Source organism: Dendrobates tinctorius, unplaced genomic scaffold, assembly GCF_039654945.1.
Source record: "Dendrobates tinctorius isolate UK_male_01 unplaced genomic scaffold, ASM3965494v1 ptg000049l, whole genome shotgun sequence".
Lineage (NCBI taxonomy): Eukaryota > Metazoa > Chordata > Amphibia > Anura > Dendrobatidae > Dendrobates > Dendrobates tinctorius.
In genome coordinates, this window is record NW_027361717.1 from 25,373,326 (window position 1) to 25,400,904 (window position 27,579).

At 43.3% G+C, this 27,579-nt stretch overlaps 1 protein-coding gene and 1 long non-coding RNA gene across 10 annotated transcripts in view; both read right to left on the reverse strand.

Moving 5' to 3' along the window:
* LOC141091154 (uncharacterized) overlaps positions 1-27,579 on the reverse strand; it is a 258,846-nt gene that overhangs the window by 66,950 nt on the left and 164,317 nt on the right. The gene's annotated exons all lie outside the window — the stretch shown is intronic.
* Positions 4,133-7,556, reverse strand: LOC141091153 (uncharacterized). The gene is made up of 2 exons (XR_012232436.1): positions 7,230-7,556; positions 4,133-6,845 (listed from the first exon to the last, which is right to left on the reverse strand). It is a non-coding gene; the product is annotated as an uncharacterized lncRNA (long non-coding RNA).

Genomic DNA, 27,579 nt, shown 5'->3' on the forward strand with positions numbered 1-27,579 from the left:
AGGCTCGGAATGGCAGGAGAGCATTGCAAATTGCAAACCTCCCAACAAGGGATATATCACCACAGGAGGAGGCAGAGTCATGCACCATCTGTATGACCGAATATGAGATCGGAGAGCAGGTTACAGTCCTTCCATGTGACCACAGCTTCCATCAGAGCTGTATTTCTAGATGGCTCTGCTCCACCCCCCACTGCCCCCTGTGCCGCACCTACTGCTTCCAATGAAGCACCATGTTCATGGTGCAGACAGTGGAAGAGACCATACTGAATTCCAGCCCAGGTAAGGGAGCCGTACATACATTAACACTACGATCATTTGAAGGCTGTAAAAAAAAAATCACTTATTTTTCCTGCATTTCTGGTCTTTTGTTAGTTTAACATCAGCTTTGGTCAACATCTCACCAAGCGTGAAGGGCTATGATCAGGAAAATCATCTAAACACCAGATGGTAAGTTATCTACCATTACTTCTCCCTCCGCCCCATGATATGTATATTACATGTAACATAGAATTAATTGTTATTTTTTCCATTTTGTAGACGGAAGATCCAAGTCTGGAGAACATTGAGGAATTAGATCAGAACGACCTGCACTTCATGTAAGTAGATATTAGACTTTCTTTCTTTTAGTCTCCAGCTCAAATTTAGTTACTTTTTGTTAGGAATCTACTGATGGGATGTAATAACTTGGTGTCTTCTCTTTACAGAAATCTGCAGAAGTTACAGATCATTTCCATAATGATCCACAGATTCCTCATCTCTTCATAGAGTCGCTGACTCCGTCATGTGCAGTGATGCTGATAACAGCCGCAGCCCCAGACTATGATATCGTCATATATTACATTCATTACAGAATATTCCTAAAATAAATAATATTTTCCATCTCTATATCTTGTTGTGACTTTACTATATAGAATGATGCTACGTAACATTAGGAGCAGATAATGATAAGTGAGGGATTTACTGACTTTCTATCAGTTGGTATAGCGGTAGCGATAACAGTTAAAGGGGGAAAGGGGATGTCCAGCACTTTTATATCGATGGCCAATCTTTAAGAAAGGTCATTATTGTCAGATTGATGGGAGTCACATACCCTGAGTGAATTTAACGAGAGACTGTGCAGTCTGTTTGAGGTGTATCCTCTGTCTGAAAGCCAGAAAGTGAACATCCTTATTGGGCAGCTAACTGGTGCAGCACAGAGGGAAGTAAAAGCCTGGCAGGACACTGATAAAGAGACTGTTAAAAAGATTCTGGCTAAGAGTACCGTTATACCTAGCGACTCACCAGCGATCCCGACCAGCGATATGACGCGGTCAGGATCGCTGGTGAATCGCTAGGTGGTCGCTAGTGAGCTGCCACTCAGGCAGATCTCACCAGCGACATCGCAGGGGACGGGGATCGCTACTTACCTGTCAGACGCGGCGATCCTGCGTCCTCCCGCCCGGCTCCACGCGTCGCTCATCGTCACAGCAGGAAGCGCTGCAGGAAGTGGACGACGAGGAATGCTCCAGCAGCTTCTCGCGCGATCAGCGATAACCAGCGGGGGAGCCGGTCGGAGGTATCAGACACACTTCGATGTCGCTAGCAATATCGCTGTAACGTCACAAAATCGGTGACTTTACAGCGATATTGCTAGCGATATCGAAGTGTGTAACGGGGGCTTAAGCTAAGAAGCACCTTTGACATCCGACTGCAGCTGAAATAAAAATGAGATTCTTTGGGTGTAAGCAGAGAGCGCAGGACAGTATACGGGACTATGCTCTTAACCTACAGGAAGCGCAGCGAGCCATAAAGCAGATTGACCCAGACAGTGTGAAAGATGGAGACAGACTGTTAAAGGAGCAATTTATTGAGGGACTCCTATACAGTACCCACCGAGCACAGCTGCGCATCATAGCCCTACAAAACCCTGACCTAGACTTTGCAGACTTCAAAGACAGGGCTATTCGGGTGCTGCATGAACCAAATGTCAGCCGTCCAGCACCCCCTAGGCGCCCAGCGATCACATACCACCAAGAAGCAGCATCTTTCCCTCCCAGCCCTGTGGAGGCTGATGCACAGACTCTGGATAATGATCCATCTACAGAACTGCGCCTTCAGGTCCAAGAGCTGACCAAAAATATGGCTGCACTTGCCAAAACTGTGCAGTCCCTGCAGGTGTCATCAAAGGAGAAGATCCAGCTGGCCTTCAGTCGAGAGGATGTCCCGTGGCTACGGAAGAAGAGGATCCCGCCACACCGAGGGAGAGACAACGATCACTATGACCAGGACGGATGTTCCATCTGTTGTCGCTGCTGCAAGGCAGGCCACATTGCAAGATTCTGCCACCCTGGGGCAGAGGGCCAACCCCCAGGAGTAGGACTACAAGGCCCAAAGAACTGGCGAGCCAAGTATGTTGGAGGGCGACCGGTCCTCCCAGTGGCGACTGACGGCATCCCCATGAATGCTTTGCTGGACACTGGCTCTCAGGTGACGACTATGCCATATATCCTTTACAAGCGGTATTGGGCTGACTCTGAACTTACTCGCGGCCCAAGTGATGAACTGACAGTAGTTGCCAGTAATGGTTAGTCTTTGCCGCAAGTAGGATGTAAAGAGATTACTATTAAAGTGGGGCGAGTAGAGTTAAAATCTCAAGGTCTGATAGTTGTAGACATTGATCGACGAGAATGTAACCCAATGATGACCCTAGGTACTAATGTGATTGAAAATTGTCTTGCCGAGGTTATTGTTTTGTTGCAACAGGTAGCCGAGACTGCTGGTTCCAGTGAACAATGAGTCCTGTTGAAGGAGATCAAGGCCCTGATGCAAAGACAGCAGGTAGAACTGTCTGGCGGAGAAATTGGCAGCGTCAGATTGAGTGATTCTTTCCCCATTGCGATACCCCCCAGATGTGAAATGTTAATTTGGTGTCGGGCAGCCATCGGCCTCAGAGGAAAAGATTACCAAGCATTGGTAGTGCCAGTATACTCTGATAGCTGGCCCACTGTCCTGACAGCCAGAGGGGTAGTTGATGTTCGCAAAGGGAGAGTACCTGTACGCCTCTTGAATTGTGGGGAGGAAGAGGCCACAATACCTCGGTATGCCACAGTTGCTAAGCTGCTTACTGTCAGTAACAATGCAATATGGGCAGCAGAGCCCTTGGTCTCATCCGACCAGGTGGAGGACAATGGCTCTGTAAAGCAGCTGGAGGAGTGGTGTCAGCAGCTGCAGGAGGGAACTGACTCCACCCCTTCATACCAAAAGAGTGGGGCTTACCGAGTGACTCAGGAGTATGAGCGGGTAATCAGTAAACACCCTCTAGACTTTGGGAAGGCAAAAGGGATTCAACACCATATCCCCACTGGAGATAATCCACCCATTAAAGAAAGGTAGCGGCCTATACCCCCAACACAATATCAATGTGCCAAAAGTATGTTGCGGGAAATGAAGGAGGCTGGGGTGATCAGAGACAGTTGTAGCCCCTGGGCAGCTCAAATAGTCTTTGTGAAAAAGAAAGATGGTACCATGAGAATGTGTGTTGATTACCGAAAAATTAACAGCATTACACATAAGGATGCCTACCCATTACCCAGAATTGAGGAGTCATTAGCCGCACTTAAAACTGCTAACTATTTTTCCACCTTAGATCTCACTAGTGGGTATTGGCAGGTTCACGGTGCAGAGGCAGACAAGGAGAAAACAGCGTTTACTACACCAATGGGTCTCTGCGAGTTCAACTACATGCCATTCGGGCTCTGCACCGCCCCTGAGACATTTCAACGGTTAATGGAGTGCTGTCTTGGACACAAGAACTTTGACACAGTCCTGTTATACCTTGATGTCATTGTTTTCTCCAAGACTTATGAAGACCATCTGAAGCACCTGGCTGAGGTGTTTGAAGCCATGTCCAACTTTGGCCTGAAAGTGAAGCCATCCAAATGCCACCTCCTGAAGCCCAAGGTACAGTACCTCGGTCATGTAGTGAGTACAGAAGGTGTGGCACCGGATCCTGACAAAGTCACTGTTATCCGGGACAGGAAAGGATCGAGGGGGCACCAATGATATAGACGGGGATCCAACCTGACCTATGAACAAGACATATTAACAAATTGAAAAAGTATAGGTCATATAAGGGGATCACCCGACACAGGATTTGGCAAAAACATATAAATCTTTATTTGGACACAGATAACAAACAGAGTTAAAAACATTAAAAACGTCACTCATGTGACATCCACAAACAAAGGCTCATAATAGAACCACACCTCCCTGGATATGCACTCCTAATGAAACATAATATGTTGTCTAAATTAGTGTAGTATATAAATAGCACACCACATGCGATCACAATATAAATATATAGAAGACAGTGCACTCCAATTGGATAATGTACCTATAAAACAATTGCATAAATATGCGGGCATACGAACAACACCCTGGAGCCTGGGATACAATGTAGTTGTAGCATGTGTGGAAAAAAGCATATAATAATGCAAAGGATATCCAATGTTATGAATATCAGATATAGTGACAAAAGGTGTCACAAAGACCATGACCACCAACTACAACATGCTAGGCATGTATAATGCAGTACAGGGGAACTAATAACCCTCTGTACAAAACCAAATTACAGCCCCCAGTAAACCTGTATAGTAAACAGGGCCATACAATACAATTAATCAACTGTGTCTCCAATTGGATTGACACAGACACAAGATGTAATGAATACCTATGTCATCCATAAATAAAACCCGTGACCGTACGGGGGTCATCCATAACAGGAGTGCACCCAAGGAGGGCTAAGACCCGACGCGTTGCGCCACACTCGGTGGCTTCGTCAGGGGTACTATAGGCCCATCACCTGTGTCCTTAAATACATTTGAATAATTATTGATAAAGCACAGCTGAATATAAGCTTACCAAGGAAGCGGCGGTAGACAGACACCATGTGTGTTCCATTGCGGCGCAGGCGGCTCAGAATGTAGCGATGACATCATCTAATGCGCCGGCGCGAGCGTCGGAATACAGAGATGACATCCTCTAGTACGCCGGCGCCAGCGTCCGCAACCCGGAAGTATTATATGTGCAATGAAAAAGGTCACAATGATACTGCACCTGCGCGAGGCTGTAATAGTATCGGTAGAACAGTAAATGAACGCAACAATCATTATGCCACTCAGAGCCATATCATAATTGCATTAACTGCTAAATAAAACTTACATCAGTAATAATGACACCATATTAGAGATAACACTTATAAATAAAGGCTTTTGTAGTATGTTATTTGCTGGGAATTATATCACACAAAGGGCCAGAATATATAACCCCTACATATTGTGAACAGCACCGAAAATCCAATTACAAAAATATGGATATGAAACATGAGCAAGACGGGCTGTATAAATTCCCATCTATGAGGCAGCATTCATCCACTTAAGACTCCAGATATATACAAAGCCATCTGAAATTGGTCTGGACGGTAGCAACCCACCATATGTATATATAAAAAATGCTAATTCTACAAGTGAAAAAAGCACACATGCGCAAATCAGTAAATAGTGTACTGAATTTACATAATCCACTAGACTAATAAAATGATCATAAAGATCACCCTAGTGAGGAAGCATATATTATCAAAATTTCTGAAGAATATGACCAAACTCGATTATCTATAAATACTATCTCTCTGAGAGCATCATCACATAGTGTATGACTGAATAATGTCACACATTGGGTCCATCAGAGAGATATCATGTGTCGATTTGGCAAGCGACTCGATAGGTCACTGTTCAATCAACGCACTACCAATCACAAATAGCATCCGCATACCCTCCCCAAAAAAAAATTATTAAGTCTTTCTAAATGAACTGTTTTTATTATAGTTATAACAATGTTCACTATCTTATGGTAATCAAACAATGTACTCTTGTCCCACTTTAAAGATGATGGAATTGTGAAAACCAAACAGAAGGTCGACTAAACCAAAACAATTGATCAAGCAGCCAACATGAGTATATTATAATAGCTCAAATGACGAGAGAGATCAATTACTTACACATTACTATTAGTAAATAGTCCATATTGTCGACCTAAAGTTTAATAATTGATATACCAGACACCAATATAATAAACATTACCATCCCGACACTAACTGAGTACATCTATAAACGACTCATAGTACTTTTGAGAATCTTGTACATCAAATTCCAAAACAATGGAGGTGTGTTAGCGGATACCAGTTAAATGATCATAAACATGGTGTGCTATTTATATACCCAAAACACGACATGTGAAGGCAAACTACCAAAGGCCCAAAAACAAGTAACACAAGACTAACCAAATTGTGGCTAGAAAATGGCAACACCATCACTCGCTCAAATAATGAATAAGTCTTGCTTAATATGGATTAAATTTCAACCGAAACCTATGAGGACTAAGAGATATATACCTGGACCCTACAAATATAATTTCATTTAAGATTGTTTATAAAATACAGTAAATAATAAGTCCTCGTTGAGGCCAGACGGCATCATCAGGCTGTTAAGATTAAAAATCCACTTTGATTCACGTCTATGTAATTCGAGAGTAATATCACCCCCTCTAATGTCCGGCTGAATTGTCTCTAGTCCCATAATCTTGGTGCCATTCCATTGGGAACTGTGTGTCGTCAAATAATGTGAGGCAACCGTGGTCAATGTCTTCCCTTTCTCCATGTCTTTCTTCGCTGTCGTAATGCAAGAGAAATGATGCTGGATCCTTTTCCTCAGTTCTTGTGTTGTTTGTCCAACATAGATTTTTAAACATGGACAGATCAAAGCATATACAACATTCCGAGATTTACAATTAACATAACAATGGGTCGTGATCTGGAATGGGAAAGAAGACAGAGTGAGAGTGTTGGCACATATAATAAACGAACAGATGTTACAGTTACCACAGGGAAAGGTGCCTATTAAACGCGTGCCTCTGTTAAGCCTAGTGACTGGACGCCTAAAATGACTGTGACTCAAGCAATCCTTTAAGTTTTTAGCCCGTCTCGCCACCAAATTCGGTCGTATAGAAATATGGGGTTTCAATCTGGGCTCACTTAAAAGCATGCCCCAATGTTTAGATAGAATGCCCCTAATATCCTGCCACTGGTTGTTAAAAGTGGTGATAACCCCAAGCGATCTGGGGGGACCCCTAACATGAGTCTCAAGTAGACTATCTCTGTCCACATCCCTGGCAGCCCTAAAAGCCCGCGAGATTACCTTTCTGGGATAGCCTCTCCTTTTAAATCTTGTAGTCAAAACCTGTGCATGCAATAGGAACTCTTCCTGTGTGCTGCAATTCCTCTTCACTCGATAGAATTGACCCTTCGGAATACCATTCCTGAGGTGTTGAGGGTGAAAGCTCGAGAAATGCAGCAAACTGTTGGTGGCGGTAGGCTTACGGAACAGAGTAGTAGAAACGACAGAGTCCTTAGATCGAAGTTTCAAATCCAAGAATTCAACCTCTGTTTGTGAAACATGCGAGGTTAAACGTATATTCCACAGATTATTATTCAATGATTCCACAAACAATAGGCATTCATCAAGGGTGCCTGTCCAGAAAAATAGAATATCATCAATATAGCGATACCATTTGATGACATATTTGGAAAAGGCCCCCAGACAGTACACCCTAGTAAGCTCCCACCACCCCAAAAACAAATTTGCATAAGCGGGCGCACACCGTGCGCCCATAGTGGTCCCAGTCACTTGCCTGTAATATGTACGGTCAAAAATGAAATAGTTCTTATCCAATATGAAGTGTAATAATTCCAATAAAAATGAGTCGTGTTTCCTGTCGCCTGTTGTATTAAGATCCAAGAAGTAAGAGACGGCCTGTAGGCCCAGGTCATGTTGTATACACGTGTAAAGGGACTCAACGTCCAGAGTAACAAGCCAAACACCAGGAGGGACCTGAAGAACACGTAATTGTTGAACCAGAAAGGTGGAATCTCTTACAAACAACCTAAGAGAGGAAACCAGAGGTTGTAAAAAATAATCCACATAAATACATGGCCGTTCCAACAAACTCCCTATCCCCGACACAATAGGCCTGCCGGGAGGTACCTGTAGTGATTTGTGGATCTTAGGGATCATGTAGAATGTAGGTATCCTTGGATGTTGACAAGTCAAAAATTCCTTCTCACGTTTGTTAATGATATTGTTGAGGAATGCTGAATCCAACAAACGGTCCAATTTGTCTTTAAATACACGAGAAGGGTCTGAGGGCAAAATTTGATAACAATTTGAGTCTATTAGTTGCCGTTTTGCTTCATGAGTATAAAGCTCTACTGGCCAAATTACCAAATTGCCCCCTTTATCTGCTTCCCGTATAACAAAGTCCCGATTAGACCCCAATCTCTTGATAACAGCCTGTTCCTGTAAACTCAAGTTTCTATCTCTATTTTTGTCTACTCGCAAAGACTTAATGTCGCGACAAACAATATTGAAAAAACTTTGTACCGTGGGGAACAGTGAGAAAGAAGGGGTAGCCTGTGACGGCAACCTACCAGTAAATTTTCTTCTGGGAGTATGGCCACTTTCATTCTCCTCCAATAAATCAAGCACATCCCTAAAGGCTTGTCTCTCCAATACTGGTAGGTCATCTATAACGGACGGTTGATGGTATAACAGCTTAAAAGTAAGCTGACGGCAAAAAAGATAGACATCTTTAATTACAGTGAATTTGTCCAAACAATTGGTAGGGCAAAAGGAAAGACCTTTTTCCAATACAGCCACCTCCAGATCTGTTAATATATAGGACGAAAGGTTAATAATTTGAAGCTTACCTATATCCTGAGAAGTAGCAGTATTGGAATCACACATAGGTGCTAGCGTCTCCGATTCTGGCGTGTCACCCGTTTGTTCTTGGGAGACCAGATTCTGTAATTCCGAGTACGCTTCTTTATGATTGTGTCTCTTTCGTCGGCCCCTCCTGTTGCGCCTTCGATATCGCTTTGTTCGGACGATAAAAAATCACTTGATAGTGATTCATTGACAGATGCCATATTCGTATTCATGCCATGCTTTTTGTCCATTGTCAAATTTGAGCCACCCATTCTTCTGTTACTCTTATGACTCCATCTGTAAGCCTTACCACCACTATAATCAGCTTGATCTCTTTTAAATTTAGATCTCTTTCTTTCAATAACCTCCTTTTCAAATTTGTCTATAGTGGATTTCAATTGTATCTGAAAAGGTTCCACTAGCGATTTTTTATCAAATTTCTCAATTTTGGCTTCAGCACTTTTAATCTTCTCCTTACGCGTGCAACAGATTAAGTGCAACAGGATAAAGTGTTTTGCAGTTAGACAATGCATTGAAGCTGATGTTCCTCTCTTCTCTTCTTCACACAGGTATTTCATTCCATCATCCATGTGTGCTGTCTGACAAGTGTGAACTGCATCATATAGTGCCAGATATTTTTATGGTATTTCATTCCATCATCCATGTGTGCTGTCTGACAAGTGTGAACTGCATCATATAGTGCCAGATATTTTTATGGTATTTCATTCCATCATCCATGTGTGCTGTCTGACAAGTGTGAACTGCATCATATAGTGCCAGATATTTTTATGGTATTTCATTCCATCATCCATGTGTGCTGTCTGACAAGTGTGAACTGCATCATATAGTGCCAGATATTTTTATGGTATTTCATTCCATCATCCATGTGTGCTGTCTGACAAGTGTGAACTGCATCATATAGTGCCAGATATTTTTATGGTATTTCATTCCATCATCCATGTGTGCTGTCTGACAAGTGTGAACTGCATCATATAGTGCCAGATATTTTTATGGTATTTCATTCCATCATCCATGTGTGCTGTCTGACAAGTGTGAACTGCATCATATAGTGCCAGATATTTTTATGGTATTTCATTCCATCATCCATGTGTGCTGTCTGACAAGTGTGAACTGCATCATATAGTGCCAGATATTTTTATGGTATTTCATTCCATCATCCATGTGTGCTGTCTGACAAGTGTGAACTGCATCATATAGTGCCAGATATTTTTATGGTATTTCATTCCATCATCCATGTGTGCTGTCTGACAAGTGTGAACTGCATCATATATTGCCAGATATTTTTATGGTATTTCATTCCATCATCCATGTGTGCTGTCTGACAAGTGTGAACTGCATCATATATTGCCAGATATTTTTATGGTATTTCATTCCATCATCCATGTGTGCTGTCTGACAAGTGTGAACTGCATCATATAGTGCCAGATATTTTTATGGTATTTCATTCCATCACTCCTGTGGTGGGTCTTTATTTTTTATCTATTTGGTTTCTGCTTTGAAGTGTAGAAAGGTGTGTTTTTTTTTTTTTTCCCTTTCTCAGTTTGATGGCCTTGTCCAGCGTTAGTTATTTACCCTGCATAGTAATGCCTGCTCTGGCCTTGTGCTAATTGGTTAATTACTGATTGTGGCCTTTTGGTGGCTGAAGCTAGCAGACATTTCATTTCATATATATTTAGCTCTGGCTGGGATAGCACGCGTGCAACAGATTAAGTGCAACAGGATAAAGTGTTTTGCAGTTAGACAATGCAGTTGGACAGGGCAGGAGACGGGTAAGGTGCATAAGTTTTTCATGCACGCTTGCTTCTTGGTCAGTTGTACTAAATATGCATTGATCATATCAACCTGCTGCTTATTTGTCTTCACTTCTGCTTTTTAACAACTCGCCTGCCCTTTTACACATTCTGTGCACTCTCTGCATATCCACCCCTCCCTTTTCCCCTCTCCCATGTTTAACTCTGAGGCTCTATTGACATTTCTTACCCACACCAAACCATCCAAAACCTCCATGCAGCACTCAAAACGTTCATACAAATCATCCCACCACCTGCTTTTTCTGTTTTTTCTCCTTTTAATAGTTGCAGGTGACATCTCCCCCAACCCTGGGCCTCCCTCCACCAGCATACATTACTCTCCTCCAGCTGCATATAGAAACCCTGCTAATCTTATTAACATTCAGTGCATGCCTTCTCCTCTCACTTTCCAATGTGCTCTCTGGAATGCACGGTCTGTGTGTAACAAACTGACTTACATTCACGATCTTTTTCTCTCTAATTCCCTTAACCTTCTGGCTATTACAGAAACCTGGATCCAGCATTCAGACACCACCGCTGCTGCCGCTCTCTCGTTTGGTGGGCTGAAATTTTCACATACCCCCAGACCTGAGAACAGACAGGGTGGAGGTGTTGGTTTGCTCCTTTCATCACAATGTGCTTTCCAGGTCATCCCCCCGGTTCCATCACTTACATTTCCTTCCTTTGAAGTCCACGCCGTCAGACTCTTTAAGCCCTTCTCCTTACGAGTGGCGGTCGTTTATCGCCCTCCAGGCTCCTCCCGCCAGTTTCTAGACCACTTCACCACCTGGCTTACTCACTTTCTGTCCTGTGACATCCCCACCCTCATCATGGGAGACTTTAACATCCCCATCAATGATCCGCTCTCCCAGTCTGCCTCTCATCTTCTTTCTCTAACTTCTTCATTCGGCCTCTCACAGTTTACTAATTCTCCTACACATGAGGACGGGAATACTCTGGACCTGGTTTTCTCCCGTCCCGGCTCGCTGCACAACTTTACTAATTCACCTCTCCCGCTCTCGGACCACAACCTTCTTTCCTTCTCTGTCAAGAATTGTCTCCTCACCCGGGACACCCCCACTTACCACACTTATCGGAATACACGTACCATTAATACCCAACAGCTTAGGGACAATCTCCACACATCTTTAGCCCCCATCTCCACCCTCTCCTGTCCAGACATAGCATTGTCACACTTCAATAATACACTGAAGAATGCCCTAGATGAAGCAGCACCTTCTATACGCAGAAAGACCCGACACAGACAAAAGCAGCCCTGGCACACAACACAAACACGCTCTCTTCAGCGCTGCTCGAGGTGTGCAGAGCGGCAGTGGAGAAAATCTCTCTTAGCAGAAGACTTCATCCACTATAAGTTCATGCTCAAAACCTATAACTCTGCCCTTCATCTGGCCAAACAATCCTACTTCACCACCCTCATCACCTCACTATCCAACAACCCAAGACGACTTTTTGAAACCTTAAACTCCCTCCTGAAACCTAAAGTACAGGCCCCCATCACCAACCTCAGCGGTGAGGATCTGGCCACTTATTTCCTAGAAAAAATCAACCACATCCATCAGGATATCTCAGCCCTATCTCCTCAGTGCCTGGATCCCCTTCCCTGCCGCACCTCAAGCTCACTAGACATCTTTGAGCCTGTTTCAGAAGAAGAAGTTTCCAAGCTCCTCGCTTCTGCTCGGCCTACAACCTGCAACAGTGACCCTATTCCTTCACAGCTCCTGCAGTCTCTCTCACCAGTGGTCACCACTCACCTGACTAAAATATTTAACCTCTCTCTTTCTTCAGGTATATTTCCCTCCTCATTTAAACATGCCATCATAACCCCTTTACTTAAAAAGCCATCCCTGGACCAGAACTGCACTGCTAACTACAGACCTGTCTCTAACCTTCCCTTCATCTCTAAACTCCTGGAACGCCTGGTCCACTCCCGTCTAATCCGCTATCTCTCGGATAACTCTCTTCTCGACCCCTTACAATCTGGTTTCCGCTCTTTACACTCTACTGAAACTGCCCTCACTAAAGTCTCTAATGATTTAATAACAGCTAAATCGAAAGGTCATTGCTCCCTGCTGATTCTCCTGGATCTCTCTGCCGCATTTGACACTGTGGATCACCAGCTCCTCCTCACTATGCTCCGCTCTATAGACCTCAAGGACACAGCCCTCTCCTGGTTCTCCTCCTACCTCTCTGACCGCTCCTTCACTGTATCTTTTTCCGGCTCCTCTTCCTCTTCTCGTCCCCTTACTATCGGGGTCCCGCAGGGCTCAGTCCTAGGCCCCCTCCTCTTCTCTTTATACACTGCCCCTATTGGACAAACAATCAGCAGATTTGGGTTCCAGTATCATCTCTATGCTGATGACACCCAATTATACACTTCTTCCCCTGACATCACCCCTACCCTAATTCAAAATACCAAGGATTGTCTGTCTGCTGTCTCTAGCATCATGTCCTCCCTCTATCTGAAACTAAATCTCTCTAAAACTGAACTTCTTGTGTTTCTCCCCTCTACTAACCTCACTCTACCTAACATCGAAATAACCCTGGAGGGTTCAACCATAACTCCCAAGCAGCATGCCCGCTGTCTTGGGGTCATATTCGACACTGAACTTTCCTTTACTCCGTACATCCGATCACTCAGTCGCTCTTGTCACCTGCATCTTAAAAACATCTCCAGAATCCGACCTTTTCTCACCTTTGAAACTGCTAAGACTCTTACTGTCGCTCTTATTCATTCTCGTCTGGACTACTGCAACTCTCTTCTGATCGGTCTCCCTCTTACCAAACTTTCTCCTCTCCAATCCATCTTGAATGCGGCAGCCAGGGTCATATTTCTGTCCAGCCGCTTCACCGATGCCTCCATCTTGTGCCAGTCATTACACTGGCTACCTATTCGCTAAAGGGTCCAGTATAAACTCATCTCTCTCACCCACAAAGCTCTCCACTGTTCTGCACCGCCTTATATCTCCTCTCTCATCTCTGTCTATCGCCCTACACGTGCCCTCTGTTCTACAAATGACCTAAGACTAACATCCCCCGTAATCCGAACCTCGCACCTCCGTCTCCAAGACTTCTCTCGTGCTGCTCCAGCTCTCTGGAATGCACTTCCCCAGACGATCAGACTGATACCTAGCCCTGACCTATTCAAGCGTGCTTTGAAAACCCATCTCTTCAAAGAAGCCTATCACATCAACTACTCAGCAAGCTAACTTTGCCCTGTTCCCTCCTTCCAAATATTATTCTGAATCTGCACCCTACTATTCATCTGTCTCCACACCCTTCATGCACATGATAACTGCACTTGATACTTGTCTATTGCGCTTAAACACACGGGCTGATGACCGGATCATGCAGCTTTATATGAAAATCCCTATTATAATTGCCAGACCTGAATTAACAAGCATTTCTCACCTACTGTGTCCCCCCATTTCCTTGTAGATTGTAAGCTTGCGAGCAGGGACCTCACTCCTAATGTCATTGTTTGAATTGTCTTAACTTGTATTGAATTTATTGTCTGTACATGTCCCCGCTTAATTGTAAAGTGCTGCGGAATATGTTGGCGCTATATAAATAAAAATTATTATTATTATTATTATTAAGATTGCCTTGATCATGTTCCACAAGCATATCAATTAGTATATTAGAACAACGTAATAAACCGCATTCCCAGCTTTTCCGAAATTCATCATCAGCCTCCCATGCGGGGAAGATCTGTACTCTAAGTCCCCTAGGGACCAGTTCCGATTTTTTATATTCACCCAGAGTCTGAATATTCCACCATGTCTTGGTGAGTGACTTGTGTAAGTCCACTAGTTCTCTAGAAATGCTCTGGAAATCATCACCTGTATTACCACTGGTTATTACAACCGGACCAACATCAAAAAGACCACCAACATGGCTCTGCCATGCAGCTTCCCTAGCTGCCAAATCCATAGCTAATGCCAAAATAAGTATATCAATACAGTTAAATAAAATGGTAAGAAATAAACAATCATGTGCCAACACCCAGAAATGTGGAGGAAAAAGCAACCACAATACAAATTGGAACAGGAAAGGATCGAGGGGGCACCAATGATATAGACGGGGATCCAACCTGACCTATGAACAAGACATATTAACAAATTGAAAAAGTATAGGTCATATAAGGGGATCACCCGACACAGGATTTGGCAAAAACATATAAATCTTTATTTGGACACAGATAACAAACAGAGTTAAAAACATTAAAAACGTCACTCATGTGACATCCACAAACAAAGGCTCATAATAGAACCACACCTCCCTGGCTATGCACTCCTAATGAAACATAATATGTTGTCTAAATTAGTGTAGTATATAAATAGCACACCACATGCGATCACAATATAAATATATAGAAGACAGTGCACTCCAATTGGATAATGTACCTATAAAACAATTGCATAAATATGCGGGCATACGAACAACACCCTGGAGCCTGGGATACAATGTAGTTGTAGCATGTGTGGAAAAAAGCATATAATAATGCAAAGGATATCCAATGTTATGAATATCAGATATAGTGACAAAAGGTGTCACAAAGACCATGACCACCAACTACAACATGCTAGGCATGTATAATGCAGTACAGGGGAACTAATAACCCTCTGTACAAAACCAAATTACAGCCCCAGTAAACCTGTATAGTAAACAGGGCCATACAATACAATTAATCAACTGTGTCTCCAATTGGAATGACACAGACACAAGATGTAATGAATACCTATGTCATCCATAAATAAAACCCGTGACCGTACGGGGGTCGTCCATAACAGGAGTGCACCCAAGGAGGGCTAAGACCCGACGCGTTGCGCCACACTCGGTGGCTTCGTCAGGGGTACTACAGGCCCATCACCTGTGTCCTTAAATACATTTGAATAATTATTGATAAAGCACAGCTGAATATAAGCTTACCAAGGAAGCGGCGGTAGACAGACACCATGTGTGTTCCATTGCTGTGCAGGCGGCTCAGAATGTAGCGATGACATCATCTAATGCGCCGGCGTGAGCGTCGGAATACAGAGATGACATCCTCTAGTACGCCGGCGCCAGCGTCCGCAACCCGGAAGTATTATATGTGCAATGAAAAAGGTCACAGTGATACTGCGCCTGCGCGAGGCTGTAATAGTATCGGTAGAACAGTAAATGAACGCAACAATCATTATGCCACTCAGAGCCATATCATAATTGCATTAACTGCTAAATAAAACTTACATCAGTAATAATGACACCATATTAGAGATAACACTTATAAATAAAGGCTTTTGTAGTATGTTATTTGCTGGGAATTATATCACACAAAGGGCCAGAATATATAACCCCTACATACTGTGAACAGCACCGAAAATCCAATTACAAAAATATGGATATGAAACATGAGCAAGACGGGATGTATAAATTCCCATCTATGAGGCAGCATTCATCCACTTAAGACTCCAGATATATACAAAGCCATCTGAAATTGGTCTGGACGGTAGCAACCCACCATATGTATATATAAAAAATGCTAATTCTACAAGTGAAAAAAGCACGCATGCGCAAATCAGTAAATAGTGTACTGAATTTACATAATCCACTAGACTAATAAAATGATCATAAAGATGACCCTAGTGAGGAAGCATATATTATCAAAATTTCTGAAGAATATGACCAAACTCGATTATCTATAAATACTATCTCTCTGAGAGCATCATCACATAGTGTATGACTGAATAATGTCACACATTGGGTCCATCAGAGAGATATCATGTGTCGATTTGGCAAGCGACTCGATAGGTCACTGTTCAATCAACGCACTACCAATCACAAATAGCATCCGCATACCCTCCCCAAAAAAAAATTATTAAGTCTTTCTAAATGAACTGTTTTTATTATAGTTATAACAATGTTCACTATCTTATGGTAATCAAACAATGTACTCTTGTCCCACTTTAAAGATGATGGAATTGTGAAAACCAAACAGAAGGTCGACTAAACCAAAACAATTGATCAAGCAGCCAACATGAGTATATTATAATAGCTCAAATGACGAGAGAGATCAATTACTTACACATTACTATTAGTAAATAGTCCATATTGTCGACCTAAAGTTTAATAATTGATATACCAGACACCAATATAATAAACATTACCATCCCGACACTAACTGAGTACATCTATAAACGACTCATAGTACTTTTGAGAATCTTGTACATCAAATTCCAAAACAATGGAGGTGTGTTAGCGGATACCAGTTAAATGATCATAAACATGGTGTGCTATTTATATACCCAAAACACGACATGTGAAGGCAAACTACCAAAGGCCCAAAAACAAGTAACACAAGACTAACCAAATTGTGGCTAGAAAATGGCAACACCATCACTCGCTCAAATAATGAATAAGTCTTGCTTAATATGGATTAAATTTCAACCGAAACCTATGAGGACTAAGAGATATATACCTGGACCCTACAAATATAATTTCATTTAAGATTGTTTATAAAATCCAGTAAATAATAAGTCCTCGTTGAGGCCAGACGGCATCAGGCTGTTAAGATTAAAAATCCACTTTGATTCACGTCTATGTAATTCGAGAGTAATATCACCCCCTCTAATGTCCGGCTGAATTGTCTCTAGTCCCATAATCTTGGTGCCATTCCATTGGGAACTGTGTGTCGTCAAATAATGTGAGGCAACCGTGGTCAATGTCTTCCCTTTCTCCATGTCTTTCTTCGCTGTCGTAATGCAAGAGAAATGATGCTGGATCCTTTTCCTCAGTTCTTGTGTTGTTTGTCCAACATAGATTTTTAAACATGGACAGATCAAAGCATATACAACATTCCGAGATTTACAATTAACATAACAATGGGTCGTGATCTGGAATGGGAAAGAAGACAGAGTGAGAGTGTTGGCACATATAATAAACGAACAGATGTTACAGTTACCACAGGGAAAGGTGCCTATTAAACGCGTGCCTCTGTTAAGCCTAGTGACTGGACGCCTAAAATGACTGTGACTCAAGCAATCCTTTAAGTTTTTAGCCCGTCTCGCCACCAAATTCGGTCGTATAGAAATATGGGGTTTCAATCTGGGCTCACTTAAAAGCATGCCCCAATGTTTAGATAGAATGCCCCTAATATCCTGCCACTGGTTGTTAAAAGTGGTGATAACCCCAAGCGATCTGGGGGGACATGGAGACATGGAGAAAGGGAAGACATTGACCACGGTTGCCTCACATTATTTGACGACACACAGTTGCCAATGGAATGGCACCAAGATTATGGGACTAGAGACAATTCAGCCGGACATTAGAGGGGGTGATATTACTCTCGAATTACTTAGACGTGAATCAAAGTGGATTTTTAATCTTAACAGCCTGATGCCGTCTGGCCTCAACGAGGACTTATTATTTACTGGATTTTATAAACAATCTTAAATGAAATTATATTTGTAGGGTCCAGGTATATATCTCTTAGTCCTCATAGGTTTCGGTTGAAATTTAATCCATATTAAGCAAGACTTATTCATTATTTGAGCGAGTGATGGTGTTGCCATTTTCTAGCCACAATTTGGTTAGTCTTGTGTTACTTGTTTTTGGGCCTTTGGTAGTTTGCCTTCACATGTCGTGTTTTGGGTATATAAATAGCACACCATGTTTATGATCATTTAACTGGTATCCGCTAACACACCTCCATTGTTTTGGAATTTGATGTACAAGATTCTCAAAAGTACTATGAGTCGTTTATAGATGTACTCAGTTAGTGTCGGGATGGTAATGTTTATTATATTGGTGTCTGGTATATCAATTATTAAACTTTAGGTCGACAATATGGACTATTTACTAATAGTAATGTGTAAGTAATTGATCTCTCTCGTCATTTGAGCTATTATAATATACTCATGTTGGCTGCTTGATCAATTGTTTTGGTTTAGTCGACCTTCTGTTTGGTTTTCACAATTCCATCATCTTTAAAGTGGGACAAGAGTACATTGTTTGATTACCATAAGATAGTGAACATTGTTATAACTATAATAAAAACAGTTCATTTAGAAAGACTTAATAATTTTTTTTTGGGGAGGGTATGCGGATGCTATTTGTGATTGGTAGTGCGTTGATTGAACAGTGACCTATCGAGTCGCTTGCCAAATCGACACATGATATCTCTCTGATGGACCCAATGTGTGACATTATTCAGTCATACACTATGTGATGATGCTCTCAGAGAGATAGTATTTATAATCGAGTTTGGTCATATTCTTCAGAAATTTTGATAATATATGCTTCCTCACTAGGGTCATCTTTATGATCATTTTATTAGTCTAGTGGATTATGTAAATTCAGTACACTATTTACTGATTTGCGCATGTGTGCTTTTTTCACTTGTAGAATTAGCATTTTTTATATATACATATGGTGGGTTGCTACCGTCCAGACCAATTTCAGATGGCTTTGTATATATCTGGAGTCTTAAGTGGATGAATGCTGCCTCATAGATGGGAATTTATACATCCCGTCTTGCTCATGTTTCATATCCATATTTTTGTAATTGGATTTTCGGTGCTGTTCACAGTATGTAGGGGTTATATATTCTGGCCCTTTGTGTGATATAATTCCCAGCAAATAACATACTACAAAAGCCTTTATTTATAAGTATTATCTCTAATATGGTGTCATTATTACTGATGTAAGTTTTATTTAGCAGTTAATGCAATTATGATATGGCTCTGAGTGGCATAATGATTGTTGCGTTCATTTACTGTTCTACCGATACTATTACAGCCTCGCGCAGGCGCAGTATCACTGTGACCTTTTTCATTGCACATATAATACTTCCGGGTTGCGGACGCTGGCGCCGGCGTACTAGAGGATGTCATCTCTGTATTCCGACGCTCACGCCGGCGCATTAGATGATGTCATCGCTACATTCTGAGCCGCCTGCGCAGCAATGGAACACACATGGTGTCTGTCTACCGCCGCTTCCTTGGTAAGCTTATATTCAGCTGTGCTTTATCAATAATTATTCAAATGTATTTAAGGACACAGGTGATGGGCCTGTAGTACCCCTGACGAAGCCACCGAGTGTGGCGCAACGCGTCGGGTCTTAGCTCTCCTTGGGTGCACTCCTGTTATGGATGACCCCCGTACGGTCACGGGTTTTATTTATGGATGACATAGGTATTCATTATATCTTGTGTCTGTGTCATTCCAATTGGAGACACAGTTGATTAATTGTATTGTATGGCCCTGTTTACTATACAGGTTTACTGGGGGCTGTAATTTGGTTTTGTACAGAGGGTTATTAGTTCCCCTGTACTGCATTATACATGCCTAGCATGTTGTAGTTGGTGGTCATGGTCTTTGTGACACCTTTTGTCACTATATCTGATATTCATAACATTGGATATCCTTTGCATTATTATATGCTTTTTTCCACACATGCTACAACTACATTGTATCCCAGGCTCCAGGGTGTTGTTCGTATGCCCGCATATTTATGCAATTGTTTTATAGGTACATTATCCAATTGGAGTGCACTGTCTTCTATATATTTATATTGTGATCGCATGTGGTGTGCTATTTATATACTACACTAATTTAGACAACATATTATGTTTCATTAGGAGTGCATAGCCAGGGAGGTGTGGTTCTATTATGAGCCTTTGTTTGTGGATGTCACATGAGTGACGTTTTTAATGTTTTTAACTCTGTTTGTTATCTGTGTCCAAATAAAGATTTATATGTTTTTGCCAAATCCTGTGTCGGGTGATCCCCTTATATGACCTATACTTTTTCAATTTGTTAAACTGTTATCCGGGACTGGCAGAAGCCCAGCATCCTCCATGAGGTACGTCAATTCCTCGGGTTGGTAGGCTACTACCGAAGGTTCATCAAAGGCTTCACTGAGATAGCCACCCCTATGCAAAATCTTCTGGTGGGCCAGCCCAAGAAACCAGGAATTAGAGTCCTGCATTTGAATGGAATTAGGAACTGGAGAGGTCCTTCACTCGACTGAAGATGGCTCTCACAGGAGATGAATTTATGGCCTACCCAGATTATGACCAACCATTTGTGTTGTATACAGATGCCAGCAACGTTGGACTGGGAGCAGTACTGTCACAGGTACAGAATGGCAAAGAAAGAGTGATCTCCTACGCCAGCAGGAACCTTCGTCCCACTGAAAGGAACCCTGACAACTGCAGTTCCTTCAAACTGGAGTTCATCGCCATAGTCTGGGCTGTGACTGAACGATTCAAGCATTACCTAGCTTCAGCCAAGCTTACCATCTTCATGGACAACAACCTGCTGACTCACTTGGAAACTGAAAAACTAGGTGCACTGGAGCAGCGATGGATGGCCTGGCTGTCTAAGTATGAATTCACCATCAAGTACCGAGCGGGGCACAAGAATGCCAATGCTGATGCGCTGTCCAGAATGCCTAATCTGCCAGATGCAGGAGAAGACCCTGAGGCACTCGAAGAAATAGAGTTACCTGCCTTCCACCGGCCAATTGCGGCCCAATGTGCCCAAGGAGTGAGAAACAGACGGTCAATCGTGAAAGAGGTCACCCTAAATCCATTGCCTCATCATGACTGGGCTGAAACGCAGGATAGCGATCCCGCAGTCCGCCTGGTAAAGGAGCTACTGTCACAAGCTGACTCACGCCCGGATCCAGATGCTCCTGAAGAAACCCAGCAGTTGTGGAAGGAAAGAGGCCGGCTGTTCGCCTATGAGGGAAAGCTGTGTCGGAGGAGTATCAATGCCCGCACTCATGAGCTGGTCTGGCAGGTGGTAGTCCCAAAGAGGGAGGCATCAATGGTCTTGGAAGCATACCACAATGGAGCTGGATACTTCGGATGGAAGAAGTTGGAGGCCTTGCTCCGGGAAAGATTCTACTGGGCTGGAATGAGGAAGGCCATTGAAAATTGGTGCCGGGAGTGTGGACAACGCAATCTGCGCAGAAAGGACCGTAACAGCCAGAGAACTCCTTTGCATCCAATAACAACCAAACAACCACTCGAGTTGGTAGCCCTGGACCATGTGAAGCTGGTTCCAAGCCGTTCAGGCTACATTTATGCTCTTACCATCGTTGACCACTACTCGAGATTCCTGGTAGTCGTGCCTGTCAAGGATCAAACAGCCAGGACAGCAGCCAGAGCATTCCAACAGCACTTTTGTAGACCACACGGATATCCCGAGCGAGTGCTTGCAGATCAAGGTCCAGTCTTTGAGGCAGAAGAAGTGTTCCAGGAATTCTGTAACTTGTACGGTTGCAAGAAGATCAGGACAACACCGTACCATCCACAGACCAATGGCATGTGTGAAAAGATTAATCAGGTGGTGATCGACCTACTGAAGACCTTGCCTTTGGAAGAGAGGAATCTGTGGCCAGAGAAGTTGCCATATCTGGCTGACCTCTACAATCACATACCTGTGAATTCCAACAACTGCACTCCAGCCTACCTAATGAGAGCGAGGCCTGGCAAGTTGCCTATTGATTTGGATATGGGAGTCCTGACACATGAGGTAACATCACCAGATGCTGACTGTGTTACAGAATGGCAGCAGCAGTACCGTAGAGTACAAGAGTGTGTAGAAAAGAGTCTAGCTCAGGCGAGACAAAAACAGGAAAAGATCTACAATCAACATGCACCTGCAGTTCCCTTGTCACCAGGAGAACAAGTCCTAAAGAGGAAAAGAAGGATGCATAAACTGGATGACCAATGGGAAGCTGAACCCTACACCGTCTTACCATCAAACTTCGACAACACCAAGGTGTGCCTTATCAGTAAGGATGGAGGAGAAACATCATCAGCAGTATCGAGGGATCATCTGAAACTGTGCTGTGACCAGCTAAAGGAAAGGATGGGAGAACAAAAGAACCTTCAACCCCTAGAAGAAGAAGAAAAGGTCAGCACTGTACTCGGAGAATTTCCAGCAAACTGGACAAGAATGGATCAAGCCATCGTAGTTCCTGTCCTAATCTTTCCCCAGCCTACTGCAACTGAAGTAGCAGAGACTCAAGAGAACCCTGAAAATCTGGGAGTTCAGGCAGCGGATGCTACACCAGCAGTGGAGTTAGAGAATCTTCGCCCTGCCAGTGGTGATTCTGTCATGCCCACAGTGAGTCTAAGAGTTGGCAGACGGCTACTACCCAGTTTACCAACGCCAGTGCTACGTAGATCTGTCCATAGTACCAAAGGTATACCAGCCCTAAGGTTTCGTATCTAAATAAGCTATACAAATGGTAAAATGTAAATATGCAACTGTTTAAGTTTATGTGCCTACAGAGACTCTGTAAGAACTTTTGAAGATCCTATTTTGCTTTGATGGACAATTGGACCACAGGACTATGTGTGGTCAAAACTTAACTTGTACATAGTTACCATGCTCAGGAAATGGACCATGGACATTGACGCATGGACTAATCGTCATCAGGACTATTTCTGAGCTTTGGTTTTTGTATTTTTCACTTTTTGGAAATCTTGTTACATTTACAATTGTTCATATGTTTGCATGTTTTTCTTCAGTTCGGGAGTACTGAATTGCACTAGGGGGGAATGTGGCACCCCCAGGAGTATGGTCACCACAGTGGCATTACCTTCCTCCTAGGGAGTGTGATGTAATGCTTGGAAGCAATGAAGTGTCTCTGTCAGTTAATCACAACACAGTTCTCATTCCATGCCAGCAGAGGGAGGTCTGGGGGAAGAGCTACTCTCTGGGGGCCAGGAAGGGGAAATTAGGAGTTTGTGTGAGGAGGGCAACGTGTGTGGACGTGGAGCAGAGGAGTTGGAAGATTGAGCAGAGTTGAGTGCTCACTTCCAGCTATAGCGCATGATCTGGAGCCCGGTCTCCAAGGTTGTATGGATACGGATGTTCCTGCAGTAGAAACCGGAGGAATAGGAAGCTGTAAATGCTCTGTTCCCATATAAAACTAGGAGGCACAACAGCAACAGTGGACAAGTTTTTGATCGTTTATTTGGACGCTATTTGGATTTTTTCCAATGATTGGGATTCTCATGTGGAACATGTTCGGACTGTAATCCGGATGTTGAGAGAAAATGCTCTGCATGTTAAAGGATTGAAATGTCTCTTTGGCGTACAAAAAAATTAGTTTTTGGGATTCATTTTGTCCCCATCCGCTATTGAAATGGACCCGGTCAAGGTCCAGGCCATTTATGATTGGGTTCAGCCCACTTCCTTGAAGGCTCTCCAGAAATTTTTGGGTTTTGCTAATTTCTACCGTAAATTCATAAGTAATTTTTCTGGCATTGTTAAACCACTGACGGATTTGACCAAAAAGGGCGCTGATGTGGTGAATTGGTCTCCAGAAGCAGTCTCGGCGTTTCAGGAGCTAAAGCAGAGATTTACTTCTGCTCCTGTTCTACGGCAACCTGATGATTCTCTCCCATTTCAAGTGGAGATAGATGCTTCTGAGATTGATGCAGGAGCCGTTTTGTCTCAAAGAGATCCGGTAACCTCTAAGATGAATCCTTGTGCCTGCTTTTCCCGAAAATTTTCTCCATCTGAATGTAATTATGATGTGGAGAATCGAGAATTGTTGGCTATGAAGTGGGCGGTTGAAGAGTGGAGACATTGGTTGGAGGGGGCCAGACATCAAGTTGTGGTGCTCACCGACCACAAGAACTTGATCTATCTCGAATCAGCCAAGTGATTGAATCCTAGACAGGCTAGGTGGGCCTTGTTTTTCCTGTGTATTAATTTTGTAGTCTGCTTTCTTCCTGGCACTAAGAGTATTAAGGCAGATGCCCTCTCTAGGAGTTTCTTTACGGATTCTCTTGATGTGATTGAGCCTACTACCATTCTAAATGAGGGTGTGGTTATTTCCACTATTTCACCCGATTTGAGACTTGCCCTGGAGGAATTTCAGGAGGACAAACCTGAATGATGCCCTATGGGGAAATTGGTTGTCCCTGACCAGTGGAGAAGAGTAATGTTTGAAATTGAATGCTCCGTGTTAGCTGGGCATTCTGGTATTTTTGCTACCAGAGAATTGGTGAGTCGGTCTTTTTGGTGGCCTGCTTTATCTCATGATGTCAGGAATTTTGTGCAGTCCTGTGGGACTTGTTCTCGGTCCAAACCCTGTTCTCATTTTGTGGATTGTTAGTGCCACTGCCGGTGCCCAGGAGGTCATGGACCCATATTTCAATGGATTTTATTTCCGACCTCCCTGTCTCTCAGAGAATGACTGTTATTTGGGTGATCTGTGATAGATTTTCCAAGATGGTCCATCTTGTACCACTGCCGAAGTTGCCATCCTCTTCTGAGTTAGTGCCCTTTTTTTACAGCAGGTGGTTCGTATACACGGCATTCCGGAGAACATTGTGTCTGACAGAGGAGTCCAGTTTGTTTCCACATTTTGGAGAGCTTTTTGTTCTAAACTGGGAATTCAGTTGTCCTTATCCTCTGCGTTTCACCCTCAGACCAATGGGCAGACAGAGAGCAAACCAGACTTTGGAAACCTATTTGAGATGTTTTGTGTATGCTGATCAAGATGACTGGGTCTCCTTTCTGCCCTTGGCTGAATTTGCTGTTAATAATAGGGCTAGTTCTGCCACATTGATGTCTCCTTTTTTCTGAAACTACAGGCTTGAACCTCGGTTTACTTCAGGGCAGGTAGAGGCTTCGGCCTGTCCAGGTGTTTATTCCGAGGTAGAGAGAATGCAGCAGATTTGGGATCAAGTAGTGGATAAGTTGTCTCACTCTCAGAAGAAGGCCCAACTGTTTTCCATCCGGCATAGGACTATTGGTCACCAGTTTAAAGTGGGTGACAAGGTTTGGTTGTCCTCAAAAAATATTCCTATGAAAGTTGCTTCTCCAAAATTTAAGCCAAGGTTCATTGGACCTTATAAGATTTTGGAAATTCTTAATCCCGTTTCTTTCCGTTTGGCTCTTCCAGGAACGTTCAAGATTCACAACGTCTTTCATAAAGCTTTGTTGAAAAGGTTTGTGGAGCCAGTAGTTCCCATGGTTGCGCCCCCTGATCCTGTATTGATCAAGGGTTATCTGGAGTATGAAGTAGAGAAGGTATTGGATTCTCATCTGGCTAGACGGAGACTCCAGTACTTGGTCAAGTGGAAAGGTTATGGTCAGGAGGATAATTCTTGGGTGTTTGCTTTTGACATTGATGCCGAGAGATTTGTTCGCGCCTTTCACCAGGCCCATCCTGATCGGCCTGGTGGCTTGGGTGAGGGCTTCGGTGACTCCTCAAGGGGGGGGGGGGACTGTTGTGAACAATTTTGACTTGGTTTCTGAATTTGGGCTCCCTCTGGTGGTTGCTGCTGCCGGTAATGGAGCTGGTCTGGCTGACAGAAGTTAATCACCTGAAGATGATGATTGGAGGTCAGGTGTTACAGACTGGAGAGATTTAAGTGAGCAACCTTCCTCCAGGTGTTGCTGGAGATTTGGTTTGCTTCCTGAGCATTTTGGAAGTCTGCTCCTGCTCCAGCCTGCATCTTTCAGATAAGTTATTTGTCTTCTTGAATCTTTTTTGCTTTTTGATTCATTTTGCTTTTCTCTGATTTTTGCTTTGCTGGTGTGAGTTCAGCCTGGTTCCCTGCTGGAACAGCTTATGTCAGTTTTCTGTATCTCTAATCCCCTGTTATATCAGTATCTTTGTTTTGCATCAAGTTCACACCAGAGTTCTGATTTAGTGGGGGAGAGGTCGTGTGGCCTCAGTATTTTTGCATATCAGATGTTGGATTTTTTGCGTGATTGCAGACAGTATCCTTTCCTGTCCTATCTAGACAGTTTGGGCCCCATCATTTGCTTACTGTATATTTTGCCTGTGTTTTGTGCCTCATCTTGTCTCACCGGCAATATATGTTCGGGGGCTATCTATTCCTTTGGGGTTGTACTCCGGGGCAGTTTAGCTTTCCCATTTCTGTTTAGGCTTAGTTAATTCTTTGGCTGTGCCGAGGCGTCTAGGGCATCATAGGTACGTCCCACGTCTAATTCTAGTTGTGTCGTCAGTTTAGGGGTCTGCAATCCGCTAAGCTACCAACCTCTCTGGTTATCTGGTTACCTAAGCCTATTCACCTGCTGTCCTCCTCGGTTACCTAATCATACCAGTAGAGGCCCTGGCATCTTCACTTTCAGAAGTATCCCGGGGAGTAGGGCAAGCTAGGACATTCCCAAGAGTTAGAGACTGGGAAGGAAGCCTGTTCTTGGGTCACCTGACAGCTGTGTCGTGACACGGGCATTAAGAAACTGGAAGTCAGCCACTGCTGCTCACTAAGCCTTGCCAACATATGAAATCATGAATTCCATTATGTGGGCAGGTCACAGTCAGTCAGTGATGAAGCAAATGAAAGTGCTGCTGTAGCGCAGACAGACCAGTGAAAGCCTGAGATGACTTTCGGAAATGGGTGCTGACACGGTGTAGCTTGGTAAGTAGGTCAGGCAAGTCAGGGTATGTTTTAAAAAATGCTGTAGAAACAATCCACTGCTATGAATAAGTCACCGAAGGAGGAAAAAACAAAAATACAAGCTAAGTCCAGAAAACCCGAGAGGTTGGTAGCTATCGGATTGCAGACCCCTGAACCTATTCACACAACTAACAGTAGCCGTGGGGGGTTCCTACGGTGCCCTAGACCCCTCGTTCACAGCCGGAGAACTAAACAAGCCTAAAGAAAGAAAGGGGAAATCCAAACTGCCCCAGAGCAGACCCCAAAGCAATAGACAGTCCCCAACATGTATTGTCGGTGAAAAGCAGATGAAAACACAAACACAGACAGAAAGACAGGTTGAGCAAACGATGGGGCCCACTAACTAGATAGGACAGGACAGAAAAGATGCTGGCTGCAATCCGCAAAAACCCTACAAAAATGTCCCAACCGTCTGATAGGAAAAAAGGCCCTGAAGTCGCTAGACTTCAAAATCACTATATCAGCACTCAGGTATATTCTGAAGACTGAGCAAAAGATCAACTTGAA